The sequence below is a fragment of the Macrobrachium nipponense genome, chromosome 9 (assembly GCF_015104395.2).
Source record: "Macrobrachium nipponense isolate FS-2020 chromosome 9, ASM1510439v2, whole genome shotgun sequence".
NCBI lineage: Eukaryota > Metazoa > Arthropoda > Malacostraca > Decapoda > Palaemonidae > Macrobrachium > Macrobrachium nipponense.
The window spans coordinates 85,627,081-85,634,101 of NC_061110.1; positions in this window are offsets into that span (position 1 = coordinate 85,627,081).

The window sequence follows — 7,021 nt, forward strand, 5'->3', positions numbered from 1 at the left end:
AGTCCAACGTAACCGCCAACGTAACAGTAAAACATATCTTTCTAAATATCCGTAAATTAGAGGGATTCTACATTTTGCCAAATTTCTATTGTGTCCGTGTGCGCATGTATATATATATATATATATAATACATCGAGCTACAACGTCCTTTAATATCTAATTCGTTCTACCTCGGAATTAATATATTTTCATATATGCTTAACCAACCGAAGGGGAATTTTTTTTTCTCGATAATAGATTTACCTGTACCTGGGCGCGAACGCAGGAGACGTGCCTGGATTTGAATGTCTCCTGCGTTCGCGCCCAGGTACAGGTAAATCTATTACCGAGAAAAAAAATTCCCCTCGGTTAAGCATATATGAAAATATATTAATTCCGAGGTAGAGAGCGAATTAGATATTAAAGGACATTGTAGCTCGATGTACGTATATGAATCACGGTAATGTGATATGACTTATATATATATATATATATATATATATATATAATATATATATACATATATATATATATATATATATATATATATATATATATAATATATATATATATATATATATATATATATATATATATATATATATATATATATATATATCACTATGACATTTGATATGATAGGAAGAGCTAAAAAAACACTTTTGATAAAATAAATTCTTATATATATATATATATAATATATATATATATATATATATATATATTATATATATATATATGTGTGTGTGTGTGTATGTGTGTGTGTGTGTGTGTCTGTGTATGTCATTTTTATGATTAAATTTTGGTTGAAAGAACTGAAATAAACTTCCTATGATTATACTCCTCAAAATATAAGACTAAGTACGCATCTTTTTTATGGTTTTATTACGTGACCATCTCACTTAATACACCAAAAATGTTTCATTCTTCTGTTCGGTAAAGTATTTTATGGTAAAAGTTTCCTGTTACTGACAAAGGAGCTCGTTTTATTATCAAAGGACCGAGAAATCACGAAACGCAGAATCAAAGTTAGCTTGAATCACCAGCAGACATTTTGTAATCTCCCTCTAAGCCGAAATCCCCGTCCACCTAGCATTCCAGATATTCTCGCCGAAGCGGAACACTTCTCCATAGAAAGTGTAATCTACTCCCTTCAACAAATTTGACCTATCTAAAACTAACTTTGACCATTCTTTATTTAATGAAGAGCATACTATAGCATCACATGGTCTGCATGACCTGGTGCTTGATGGATATTAATTGAATTTAGTTCTAGACAAAAATCGATAGTGTCGTTATCTTTCCCGTCAATCGTCCATGTTTACAGAAAGGTGACTCCATGGTCCTTGCTGATGACGTCATAGCAACGGATTTCGCGCCTAGGAGAACACCATCTCTATAAGTTGGTATGGTGTTGGCTTGGCGTTCCACCTCGGTGGTCGCGGGTTCGATTCTCAGCCATTCCATTGAGGAATGAGAGATGTGTATTTCTGGTGATAGAATTTTACTCTCGACGTGGTTCGGAAGTCACGTAAAGCCGTTGGTCCCATTGCTGAATAACCACTGGTCCCATGCAACGTAAAAACACCATACAAACAAAAACATCTCTATAAGTACTTCGTTTTTGCTTCGAGAGCGACTAGGTAGTGTACTGATATTGGGCTCTTCAGCGACGGCAGTCTACTTGTTAGGGTCGTTACGTTGCTACCTGGAAGAAGGAAATGATTCTTCGGTAGTAGAACTTCAGTTCTACTTGGTGGTTCGAATGAGCCTTTTCCGTTTGGCCCGGCCTTTGCAAAGATTAAGTTTCGTTCGGTATGTTTTTATTATGAGCTAGTTATTTACTAAAGTAAGTTTTGTTCCCGAGTCTGGTTAAGTATAGCTTGTTACTCATTGCTTATGTTATGATAAACCATTTTTTTTCTTTAGCTTATTTTTTTCAATTTTACGTCAAACTTTAATTATTAAAAGTATCTGTCAATTTTTCCTAAAGACTTTTTACTGGTAGGAAGACGTGTATCATATTTGCTTCTATTCGTGGGCCACAATGATTTTATTTAGGATCTATAATTTGTAGTTAGCTGTTAATCTTGCGGTAATTCTAAAGAATAGTTCCGCACGGACTGCAAGGAACGTAACCGCGTATAAGACATCCACTAGAGATTGGGGAGTCCAATGTATTTCGCCGTGATTAGTACTGGCCCCAGGGTGTTAATTACAGTCGTACGAATAAATATTACTTATGATTCTTGTTCAGGAGGTAAAACTGCATAGAAACACCGCAACTGCCATAGTCTAAGCCGCCGCGGCTTAGACTATGTCACAGGTCATCTATTTCTATATATAGACATACTTCTTAGGAACGGGGAGATCTGATTACCCATATGCTTAAAGCTTTTTATATACCTTTAATCTTGTCATAACTAGTTCCTTTTATTTATTTAAAGCTAATCCATTATGCTGTTATAATAAAAATTTTTATCTAAGCCACTTGAAGCGAACTGTGCTTCTGAGAAATGACTGAAGTCAAAATGCATGAGCCAGGATAGTGTCTAGAGAAGAACAAAAATGGATTCAATCCCTTCCAGGTTTGGCTTAAAAGTTTGTATAATTTTTTTGCCCTCCACCCTTACAGGGGCGGTGCCCCTGTAGGGGTGGAGGCCCTCCCATACCCTGTACCATAGGTCTTATGGCCAATGGGCAGGTGCATGGGAGTATTTCGGGTGCAAAAAGTATCCGTGTACACAATTTTGTTAGTTAACCTATCCTGATGACTGATTTAAAGATTTAAAATATAACGTGGCTACTTGATGAATTTCTATTCCAAAATTTTGCCTTTAATTGCCATTTTTCGTAAACGATAGTTTTTTTTATTCAAAATTTGGTAATAAGACGTAAGCTTCTGAAAATCTCAAATTTAATTCAATATTCATAGGATCAATTTTGTAAAGATATCTAATTTCCAAAGCAAAACAGTTTTGTTTGGAATTTAATCAAAAAATTCGGGTAACATCTTTTTCGTAATGCATTGCTCAGAAGATTGAGCTTTAAAGTAGTTTAGTTCATAAAATATTAAGCTTTGAGATTTTTTAACTCTGAATAAAAAATGCAAATTATCGGTAACATTTTCAATGAAAACTAGTTTATACCTTGTGTATCTGTAATTATAGCTTGTCTGGTGAGATTCATGTGAATGATACAACGAACAAACCAATATTTTCACTTTAATACAATATAATTCAATGGCTAGACTTATGCCTAGCTATGGAAGTTGACAGACTTTCAGTTATGTTAATAAAGTCAGAGTTAAATAGATACATTGGTTTGACGTAAACAACCGTAGAAAATTTTCTTTAACTCTCTACTTTATTAGGTACACGATCGTTCCTTTAGGCACTTTGTTTTTAGCATTTTTGGGTGCCTCTGGCTCCTTTATTGGCTAACATGTCTAGATTTTTTATTGCTGCTACTCTACTAAGAGGCTTTAAGTGGATCGTATCTATTGGAGAATATTCTTGTTATGATTTGGGAAAGTTAAAACTTAATTTTAATGGTTTTTAGAACCTCAATTTGAAGTTTCACGGTTTTATTAGAACCTTAGATTTGAAGTTTCATAATTACTAATACTGCTACTCCTCTCGGAGGCGCTAGAAGTGGTTGGTTTGTATCAGAGAAAATTGGTTTTATTGTGAAGGCTTGAAGCTATCAAAACCTAATTTTACTGACTTTATAGGAATATTAAATTTTAAGATTTTTAGATTAAGTTTGTATGGCTTATTACAAAAATAACTTCTGCTGCGGTTTTCTTTGCATTGCAGGTTTACAGGAACTGATTTATGAAGACTTCAGTTAATTCTTGTCCAGAAACTGTGTTCGTATAATCTGCTACACTATAGGTTTTGAGGTGAGACTGAAGCAGGGCGTTGCGATAACTGAAACCACAAGTTTTCCTGCGTCAATGGTTAAAGGGTGTAATCAATTACTTCAATAAATAGTATGATTCACATTGTCAATACAAATCTTACCTCACCAGTAATAGCAATTGTAACCCATGTTAATGCCGTAAATTCTTAAATTTCTGAAAGAACTTAAGCTATTTACCTTCGACAGGCGTTTCCAAATTGTTTTAAATGCCGAACCTGAAAATCAAACATAAATCAAACCGTATATGCCATCAGCTGGTCATACCTAAAAATAGTAATGGTGTTCTAATGTCTGAAACTACTATAGTTTTTGAAGCAAGATGAAAACTTCTGGTATGGTTTAATGAAATTATTTAATGGGTTAAAAAAAGTTCATGGAATAAGAGCTAAAATTTAGAAATAGTATAAAGGGAAAGTGTAAAGGCAAAACCAAATGTTAACATAATTGAATTATCTAAATCTGCCATTAAGACTTGTGTAAAAATGAAACCAATATTTTCTTGAATTCTTGTCTCCAGAAAAGTGCTCAATCTAATATGAAACTGAAATAAAGCTAAGTAAACTTGTGCGTTACTATTGGTAGTTACAGAATATTAAATATAGAGTGATTTCGCTTTCGCACTTGTTCATAGCGACGGCAAATGCACCGATTTTGGGTTTCTGAATATAGGTTTCTGAATATGTAATTGTTGGATAATTAGGACTATTAAGAGGTTGGTGAAGAAATTTCTCAACCCTCGATGGAAGGAACATGTGACCAATTAAAATTGTGGAAGTATGAATTGTTTAAAATTACAACCACAATACATGAATAATCTAATGAGATTTATGTTCATTTAGGGTAGCAGTTAAAAAAAATTGCATTAGTTAAATTTCAAATGAAAAAGTGTTCTGAAGACGAAGGTTGTCAATCATTGATGGTTCACTCTCGTAACTATCTTTCTAGGTACTTTAGCGATGTCTGGCTAAAGCATAGGCTGTATGAAGATCGTCGAGGACTACTGTGAGATCCACAGCCGGTGTCCCGGTGTTTTTCCGGATTCAAATTTTATCAACTTACTGACAAAGATGACACTTTGTCACAGATTATCTTTACATCCCTACCTAAGTTTTGACTGAATTGAGTATTACGAAAGTTGCATAAATTTGGTAATTATAAAAGTAACTCAGACTTCTTGTAGACATCGCCAGCAAACACGGAGGAATGTCTTTCGAAGATATAATGACGTAACTTATGTATGACGTCATTAACTTGGCTCCTCCCCTGTGGATAATTTGCTATTTGTGAGAAAATCTCAATTTCTGGCAACAATAAAATACAACCAACACTCCTTGTTTACACTTCTAGCAATGGTGGTGGTAGTAGTAGTAGTAGTAATATAACAAAGTGAAGAAAACTTTGGCATTCGCCGTAACTCTTTTATATTTTTCCTAATATGACAATGACGGTCATTGTAATAAATAGAGCATATATGATTATCTTTCTGCACCTTATGAAATTCAACAAATGACGAAAACTTGGTAGCCTTGGATGTCCGGATGTACTCCTTACCCAAAAAAAGGGCCTTATTAATCATTTACTGGTTCAAGCCTACGTAGAGTTTGCCACGCGCCTCCTCACTTCTAAACAATTGTGCAAGTCGAATCACAAAAGCTGTCCTGCAGCCACGGGAACAATGACTTATCATAGCCGCTATTCTTGAAACCTTGACAAGGTATGAACATTAATTCAGAATTTCAGGGAGTCGGCACTTTGAAACCATAATTTAGTGTGTTCCGCCACAGGCTTCGGCTGCTGTATTTTACTCTTAAAAGAATATACTTTTTTCTAATATAAGTAATAAGGAATGCTGCCGAAAATTAGGTATGAATGTAAAGTATACTGTGGCTAAGTAATTTAGTCAAATGCACAGAGAAAACTGCTAGTCTTTCTTCAAACTGGCGGGTTATGCTGCCGAATTATCGTGGGTTATGAAAAGACACATGGTTAAGAGATTATTTATGCAGGTAGAGAGTATTAGTTGGTTATGGGTAGCATATGAAAAATCGAAAGATTAATTGCATAGTTTGGTGAACAGAAAATAATTCTGCTAAATGAAAAAACATTAAAATCGAAAGTAGAATAATTTCATAGTTTGGTGAACAGAAAATAATTCTGCTAAATGAAAAAAAAAAAATTAAAATCGAAAGCAGATAATTGCATAGTTCGTTGAACAGAAAATAATAAGGCTAAATAAAAAAAAAAACATTAAAATCTAAAGAAGAATAATTGCATAATTTGAACTGAAAATAATTCTGCTAAATGAAAAAACAAAAGTATAGTGGAGGTTAAAACGTTACCTAAGAAACTTTATTAACATTACAAATAATCATAAAAGTGCACTTAGTAGAGACCAAGGAACATAGGGTCAGTAGTAGATGATCAACCAAAATATGATCGATCAGGCGTCAAATGCATCGAAAAAGGAGTACAGACATGAAGATACGTTAAAATTGCTTGTACGTACGTAACCGTCACTGTTCATCTAGCCATGTATTACACGGAAAATTATAGAAAAAATGTAAAGGACATACGTAAATACAATACTGAAAGCAGAATCTCTTGGGAACAATGAAATCAGTTTACTAATAAAGCCAAATACAAGAGAAAGGGAGGTGGAATTTTAGTCCAAAAAGGGGACACATTATCCTAGGGCTAAAATTCCTTCCTCAGGAAAACTGACCTAGGACAGTATCCCCGGGGGAAAATAACCTGAAGAGAAACAAATTGAAAGAGTCGTAGTTCCTCAAGCTAGCTACGTTTGAATCCATTTATGATTTTGCCCTAACCACTGAATTAGGCATCTTCAACTTGCACGAATTTGCTTAAAACAAAGAGGATGAGTTTATACATAATATTATAATACACACACACACACACATACATATATATATATATATATATATATATATATATATATATATATGTATATATATATATATATATATATATATTAATATATATATATATATATATATATATATATATATATATATATATATATATATATATATATAACATAGCACCATTCACAGTACCGCTTGGGTGTGAGTTATTCTTAAGATAGAGTACATTGGAT